This window comes from Eleutherodactylus coqui, chromosome 3, assembly GCF_035609145.1.
Source record: "Eleutherodactylus coqui strain aEleCoq1 chromosome 3, aEleCoq1.hap1, whole genome shotgun sequence".
NCBI classification, from domain to species: Eukaryota; Metazoa; Chordata; class Amphibia; order Anura; family Eleutherodactylidae; genus Eleutherodactylus; species Eleutherodactylus coqui.
The window spans coordinates 203,660,567-203,668,814 of NC_089839.1; positions in this window are offsets into that span (position 1 = coordinate 203,660,567).

Consider the following 8,248-nt stretch of genomic DNA (forward strand, 5'->3'; position numbering starts at 1 on the left):
TTTAATGATGAAACGCAATGCATCCGCTGCGGAAATCCACATAAAAAAATCTGCGCATGCCGTGGACACGAGACCTAAAGGCATGTCCCTAGAAGAGTTATTACAGGAAAACGAGATTAAAGGGGTCTCTACTAGTAGAGTTATTACAAGGAGGAGGGATTAAATAGATTACCGCTAGAAGAGTTATAACAGGGAAGGAAGATTTAACCCCTTCCCGTGCATTTATGTCCGGGAACGTCGGGGTATGTATGAAGAGAGGTCGCAGAGCGACCTCTCTGCATACAGCGCGGGCGTCAGCTGTTTACTACAGCTTTACACCCGGAGCAGTAGCCGCGATCGGCCGTTCGTCCGATTACGGCTATTAACCCTTTAAATGCCGCTGTCAGTTCTGACAGCGGCATTTAAAGCCCCGGTTAGATCGGAGGAGCCGTGCAGGTGTCATGGATGCCGGGAGCCTTCTGAAAGGCCCCAGGGCTGCCTTGAGAGACTGCCTTTCAAGCCATCCCCGTGGGGTGGCTTGATAGGCTGCCTGTCAGGATGCAGTATGATGTAATGCTATAACATTATGTCATACTGCACGGGTGATCAAAGTATCGCATATTGTAGTCCCCCAGGGGGACTTAAAAGTAAAGTGAAAAAAAGAGCAAGAAAGTTTTTTTAATTGTTAAAAAAAAAAGTAATAAGTTTAAATCACCTCCCTTTTGCCATATCTATAATTAAAAAGTCTAAATAAAATAAAAATACATATTTGGTATCGCCGTATTCGCAAAAGTCCGATCTATCAAAGTAGCGCATTATTTACCCCGCACGGTGAACGTCGGCCGAAATCCCCCCCCCTCCCCGCCAGAAATGCACTTTTTCAGTCACCCTGTCTCCCAGAAAAAATGCAATAAAAAGCGATCAAAAAGTCATACGTATTCCAAATTAGTACTGGAGGAAAATGCAGGACACTCCGCAAAAAATGAGCCCTCGCTGAACTACGTCGATGGAAAAATAAAAAAGTTATTGCGCGGACAAAATGACCGCAGAAAATAATTGAAAAAAGAGTAGTATAGTAAAAAAAAAAAACTATATAAGTTTGGTAACGTAGTAATCGTACTGACTAGAGATGAGCGAGCACCAAAATGCTCGGGTGCTCGTTATTCGGGACGAACTTTTCGCGATGCTCGAGGGTTCGTTTCGAGTAACGAACCCCATTGAAGTCAATGGGCGACCCGAGCATTTTTGTATTTCGCCGATGCTCGCTAAGGTTTCCTTGTGTGAAAATCTGGGCAATTCAAGAAAGTGATGGGAACGACACAGCAACGGATAGGGCAGGCGAGGGGCTACATGTTGGGCTGCATCTCAAGTTCACAGGTCCCACTATTAAGCCACAATAGCGGCAAGAGTGGGCCCCCCCCCTCCCAAAAACTTTTACTTCTGAAAAGCCCTCATTAGCATGGCATACCTTAGCTAAGCACCACACTACCTCCAACAAAGCACAATCACTGCTTGCATGACACTCCACTGCCACTTCTCCTGTGTTACATGCTGCCCAACCGCCCCCCCTCCCCCCCCACAGCACACACCAAAGTGTCCCTGCGCAGCCTTCAGCTGCCCTAATGCCTCACCACCCTCATGTCTATTTAGAAGTGCGTCTGCCATGAGGAGGAACCGCAGGCACACACTGCAGAGGTTGGCACGGCTAGGCAGCGACCCTCTTTAAAAGGGGCGGGGCGATAGCCCACAATGCTGTACAGAAGCAATGAGAAATAGAATCCTGTGCCACCGCCATCAGGAGCTGCACACGTGGGCATAGCAATGGGGAACCTATGTGTCACACACTATTCATTCTGTCAAGGTGTCTCTGCATGCCCCAGTCAGACCGGGCTTTTTAATTCATAGACACAGGCAGGTACAACTCCCTATTGTGAAGTCCCTGTCGACCGACAGCATGGGTGGCTTCCTGGAACCCAGCGGCGGTACATAAAAATATCCCATTGCATTGCCCAACACAGCTGAGGTAGTAATGTCGTGCTTAATGCAGGTGGGCTTCGGCCCACACTGCATGCCCCAATCAGACTGGGGTTCTTTACAAGTGGAAACAGATGCATTTATAATTCCCTGTGGACCCACAGCAGGGGTGGGTGCCAGGAAGCCACCGGCGGTACATAGAAATATCCCATTGCATTGCCCAACACAGCTGAGGTAGTAATGTCGTGCTTAATGCAGGTGGGCTTTGGCCCACACTGCATGCCCCAGTCTGACTGGGGTTCTTTACAAGTGGAAACAGATGCATTTATAATTCCCTGTGGACCCACAGCAGGGGTGGGTGCCAGGAAGCCACCGGCGGTACATAGAAATATCCCATTGCATTGCCCAACACAGCTGAGGTAGTAATGTCGTGCTTAATGCAGGTGGGCTTCGGCCCACACTGCATGCCCCAGTCTGACTGGGGTTCTTTACAAGTGGAAACAGATGCATTTATAATTCCCTGTGGACCCACAGCAGGGGTGGGTGCCAGGAAGCCACCGGCGGTACATAGAAATATCCCATTGCATTGCCCAACACAGCTGAGGTAGTAATGTCGTGCTTAATGCAGGTGGGCTTCGGCCCACACTGCATGCCCCAGTCTGACTGGGGTTCTTTACAAGTGGACAGATGTAGGTTAAACTCCGTGTGCACCTACAGCATGGGTGGCTCCCTGGAACCCACCGGCGATACACAAAAATATCCCATTGCATTGCCCAACACAGCGGATGTAACGTCAGCTGTAATGCAGGTGGGCTAAAAATTCATTTGATTACACTGTAGGCGAGGGCCCACAAAAATTGCTGTATCAACAGTACTAATGTACATCAAAAAAATTGGCCATGGCCAACCAAGAGGGCAGGTGAAACCCATTAATCGCTTTGGTTAATGTGGCTTAAGTGGTAACTAGGCCTGGAGGCAGCCCAGTTTAACGAAAAATTGGCTCAAGTTAAAGTTTCAACGCTTTTAAGAGCATTGAAACATATAAAAATTGTTTAGAAAAATTATGAGTGAGCCTTGTGGCCCTAAGAAAAATTGCCCGTTCAGCGTGATTACGTGAGGTTTCAGGAGGAGGAGCAGGAGGAGGAGGAGGAATATTAGACACAGATTGATGAAGCAGAAATGTCCCCGTTTTGGATGGTGAGAGAGAACGTAGCTTCCATCCGCGGGTGCAGCCTACGTATTGCTTAGGTATCGCTGTTGTCCGCTGGTGGAGAAGAGAAGTCTCGGGAAATCCAGGCTTTGTTCATCTTGATGAGTGTTAGCCTGTCGGCACTGTCGGTTGACAGGTGGGTACGCTTATCCGTGATGATTCCCCCAGCCACACTAAACACACTCTCTGACATGACGCTAGCCGCAGGACAAGCAAGCACCTCCAGGGTATACAGCGCGAGTTCAGGCCACGTGTCCAGCTTCGACACCCAGTAGTTGTAGGGGGCAGAGGCGTCACGGAGGACGGTCGTGCGATCGGCTACGTACTCCCTCACCATCCTTTTACAGTGGTCCCGCCGACTCAGCCTTGACTGGGGAGCGGTGACACAGTCTTGCTGGGGAGCCATAAAGCTGGCAAAGGCCTTGGAGAATGTTCCCCTGCCTGCGCTGTACATGCTGCCTGATCTCTGCGCCTCCCCTGCTACCTGGCCCTCGGAACTGCGCCTTCTGCCACTAGCGCTGTCGGATGGGAAGTTTACCATCAGTTTGTCCACCAGCGCCCTGTGGTATAGCATCATTCTCGAACCCCTTTCCTCTTCGGGAATGAGAGTGCAAAGGCTCTCCTTATACCGTGGATCGAGCAGTGTGTACACCCAGTAATCCGTAGTGGCCAGAATGCGTGTAACGCGAGGGTCACGAGAAAGGCATCCTAACATGAAGTCAGCCATGTGTGCCAGGGTACTGGCGCACCTTTCCGAGCAGGTATGACAAGTGGGGGTAGCTTTTCAGAAAGCGCTGAACCACCAAATTAAAGACATGGGCCAGGCATGGCACGTGCGTGAGGCTGCTGAGCTGCAGAGCCGCCACCAGCTTACGGCCGTTGTCACACACGACCATGCCCGGTTGAAGGCTCAGCGGCGCAAGCCAGCGGTCGATCTGCTCTGTCAGACCCTGCAGCAGTTCGTGGGCCGTGTGCCTCTTCTCTCCTAAGCTGAGTAGTTTCAGCACGGCCTGCTGACGCTTGCCCACCGCTGTGCTGCCGTGCCGCGCGACACCGACTGCTGGCGACGTGCTGCTGCTGACACATCTTGATTGCGAGACAGAGGTTGCGTTGGAGGAGGAGGAGGAGGAAGGTGCTTTAGTGGAGGAAGCATACACCGCCGCAGATACCACCACCGAGCTGTGGCGCGCAATTCTGGGGGTGGGTAGGACGTGAGCGGTCCCAGGCTCTGACTCTGTCCCAGCCTCCACTAAATTCACCCAATGTGCCGTCAGGGAGATATAGTGGCCCTGCCCGCCTGTGCTTGTCCACGTGTCCGTTGTTAAGTGGACCTTGGCAGTAACCGCGTTGGTGAGGGCGCGTACAATGTTGCGGGAGACGTGGTCGTGCAGGGCTGGGACGGCACATCGGGAAAAGTAGTGGCGACTGGGAACCGAGTAGCGCGGGGCAGCCGCCGCCATCATGCTTTTGAAAGCCTCCGTTTCCACAAGCCTATACGGCAGCATCTCTAGGCTGATCAATTTTGCAATGTGCACGTTTAACGCTTGAGTGTGCGGGTGCGTGGTGTCGTACTTGCGCTTGCGCTCAAACTGTGGCACTAGCGACGTCTGGACGCTGCGCTGAGAGCCATTGCTGGATGGGGCCGAGGACAGCGGAGGTGAGGGTGTGGGTGCAGGCCAGGAGACGGTAGTGCCTGTGTCCTCAGAGGGGGGTTGGATCTCAGTGGCAGGTTGGGGCACAGGGGGAGAGGCAGTGGTGCAAACCGGAGGCGGTGAACGGGCATCATCCCACCTTGGGGGGTGCTTGGCCATCATATGCCTGCGCATGCTGTTGGTGGTGCCTCCCCAGCTGATCTTGGCGCGACAAAGGTTGCACACCACTGTTCGTCGGTCGTCAGGCGTCTCTGTGAAAAACTGCCACACCGTACAGCACCTTGACCTGTGCAGGGTGGCATGGCGCGAGGGGGCGCTTTGGGAAACAGTTGGTGGATTATTCGGTCTGGCCCTGCCTCTACCCCTGGCCACCGCACTGGCTCGGCCTGTGCCCACACCCTCACTTGGCCCTCCGCGTCCTCGGCCGCCTCCACGTCCTCTAGGCCTACCCCTACCCCTCAGCATGCTGTTTTACCAGTGATTTGATTTCTCAGGCAGGAAATAAATTGGCGCAAGCCTGCAGGCCAAATATAATTTTTTGTCCTTTTTAGCAAAGGGAAGACCCCACTGCGTATATTCAATGAACAAGAAGTTTAATATCTGTGGTGTGGCCCTCAAAAAGTGTCACACAACTATAGTGTAGCAGAGTTATTAACTCTAGCAGAGCAGGTATTTGCCAGTCAGGAAAGACAATGGCGCAAGCCTGCAGTAAACCGTAGCTGGTTGCGTCTGATTTTTGTACGTTGTCCACGCAGCACACACGTACACGGAGACCTTAGGACTGACACAGGCAGGCCAAATATAATTTATTTTCCTTTTTTGCAAAGGGAAGGACCCACTGCGTATATTCAATGAACAATAACTGTGTTGTGGCCCTGCCTACACAATTCTGTCCCTGTAGTATCAATGGAGGGTGCAATGCTCTGCACAGACGATTTTTAGAAAAAAAAAAAAATGCAACACTGCTAACAGCAGCCTGCACAGTACTGCACACGCTTAAATTTGGCCCTAGAAAGGACCGTTGAGGTTCTTGAAGGCTACACTCACTCCTAACACTCTCCCTGCCTATGCACCACTTCTGTCCCTAATGCCAGGTGCAATGCTCTGCACTGCCGATTTTGAGAAAAAAAAACAAAAAAACACTGCTAGCAGCAGCCTGCACACAGGTAGATGTGGCCCTGAGAAGGACCGTTGGGGTTCTTGAAGCCTACACTGACTCCTAACGCTCTCCCTACAGCAGCACCAGCACGATAGTACTTTCCCTCAGCTAACTCACAAGGCATGTGTGGCGAGCCGCGGGAGGGGCCGACTTTTATGTTCGGGTGACACCTGATCTTCCCAGCCACTCACTGCAGGGGGGTGGTATAGGGCTTGAACGTCACAGGGGGAAGTTGTAATGCCTTCCCTGTCTTTCAATTGGCCAGAAAAGCGCGCTAACGTCTCCGAGAGGAAACTGAAAGTAACCAGAACACCGCGTGGTATTCGTTTCGAGTAACGAGCATCCCGAACACCCTAATATTCGCACGAATATCAAGCTCGGACGAGTACGTTCGCTCATCTCTAGTACTGACCCATAGACTAAAGTTATCATGTCGTTTTTGTTGCAGTTTGTGCACCGTAGAAACAAGATGCACTTAAAGATGGCGGAATGTCGTTTTTTTTTTTCATTTTACTCCACTTAGAATTTTTTAATAGTTTTTCAGTACATTATATGGTACATTAAATAGCACCATTGAAAAATACAACTCGTCCCGCAAAAAGGAAGCCCTCATACAGCGACGTCAATGGATAAATAAAGGAGTTTTAAGTTTTTTAAGGAGGGGAACAAAAATGAGGGGAAAAAAAGGGCCGCGTCATGAAGGGGTTAAGGGGTCGCTGCTATAAGATTTATTTCCCAAGTCGTGTCTACGACGGCACCACCTGAGATCGCAGCCTCCTGATAGGACAGGAACACACCGAGAGGTTAAAGTCTTCCCCCCCCCCCCTTCCCTTCTTCCTCAGTGTTTTCCTGTCCTTCCTGGAGGCAGGATCACCGAGAGGGGCTGGTGGAGACGCCAGCCTGAAGGATCTTACCGGCAGATTAGAGGGCAGTGGGTCAGCCTGCCCTCCCTTCCTGCAGAGCGGCTCCCGGGACGCCACATGGGGTGGTTCTCCTGGGCCAGGTTCCTCCCGCGGCGGCCCATGGGGGGTTCAAAGCGGAGCTCCAGCTCTCCTCCAGCGCCGGCTTAGGACCGAGCGCGGCGCTTTCTGGATCCCCTTAACGCGGGTTGGAGGGGGCGGGGCGCAACGTGACTAGCGCGATGACGTCATCGTGGCTGGCTCAGCCGGTGCTCGGAGGGGGCGGGGCTTAATCTTAAAGGCGCCAAATTCAAAAAATAAAACAGGAACCTGAGAGAAGATGGCGCAGATCAAGTAAGGGCCATTCGGTGATTGTTTGGCTTACTGCCCCAAGAGTGTCTGCAGCACCAGCAGTAAAACATGAGTGCTCCGCAGCGGGAACCGTAAGTAGCCAGTGGGACAAACAAGGTCATGCATATTCTTGTATGTTATTGTGAATATTGCATCCTTATCCGCAAAAAATTTTGTTTATCTGCCAGGGGGATAAAAGAGATGCCCCTCCCAGAACCAAAGCGAAAAATGCGCAGAATGCGGCGCAAGACTGCCGGCTACGTATGTGAAGTTGTTATGCAAAACATGCATAGCCAGGCTAGTCAAGGAGGAATCGGAGGGGGGGGATTCCTCGAGGACGTCAGGAAGCTAGTGCGGGAGGAGGTACGGTCAGCCCTGACAACTCCAAAAACGCCACCAATGGGGGCATCCAGGGCGAAACGCCGAAAAAGGGCGTATAGCCCAGAGGAGCACTCGGACTCTGAAGAGAGTTCAGGATCAGAACCAGAAGAGCCGGTGCTCGAGGAGTCTTCAGAAGAAGAGGACTACAAAAAGGACCTCTTCCATAGAGAAGACCTAGCGGAACTCCTCAAATCGGTTAGAGCCACGCTTAAGATGGAGGAACCCAAAGAGCCCCGCACCATACAAGACGAAGTCTTTGGGGGATTAGGGGAGAGACGGAAGCATACCTTCCCGGTCCACAGCAACATCTCAAAGATGATACAAAAAGAGTGGAAAAAACCCGACGCGGGATCCTTCTCCTCTAGAGGGGTTAGGAGACGCTACCCGTTTGAGGAGGTATGCGCAAGTTGGGAGGAAATACCCAGAGTGGACGTCCCAGTGGCTAAGGTTGCTAAGAGGACAACCTTGCCCTTTGAAGACGCCACACAGTTGAGAGATCCAATGGATCGGAAGGCGGAGGGCCTACTGAGAAGATCCTGGGAGGCAGCCGCCAGTACACTCAGACCAGGGGTCGCAGCCACGTGTGTCGCTAGAACCCTGGGGGTATGGCTGGAGCTGCATATTTCAAACAAAACGTCGAGGG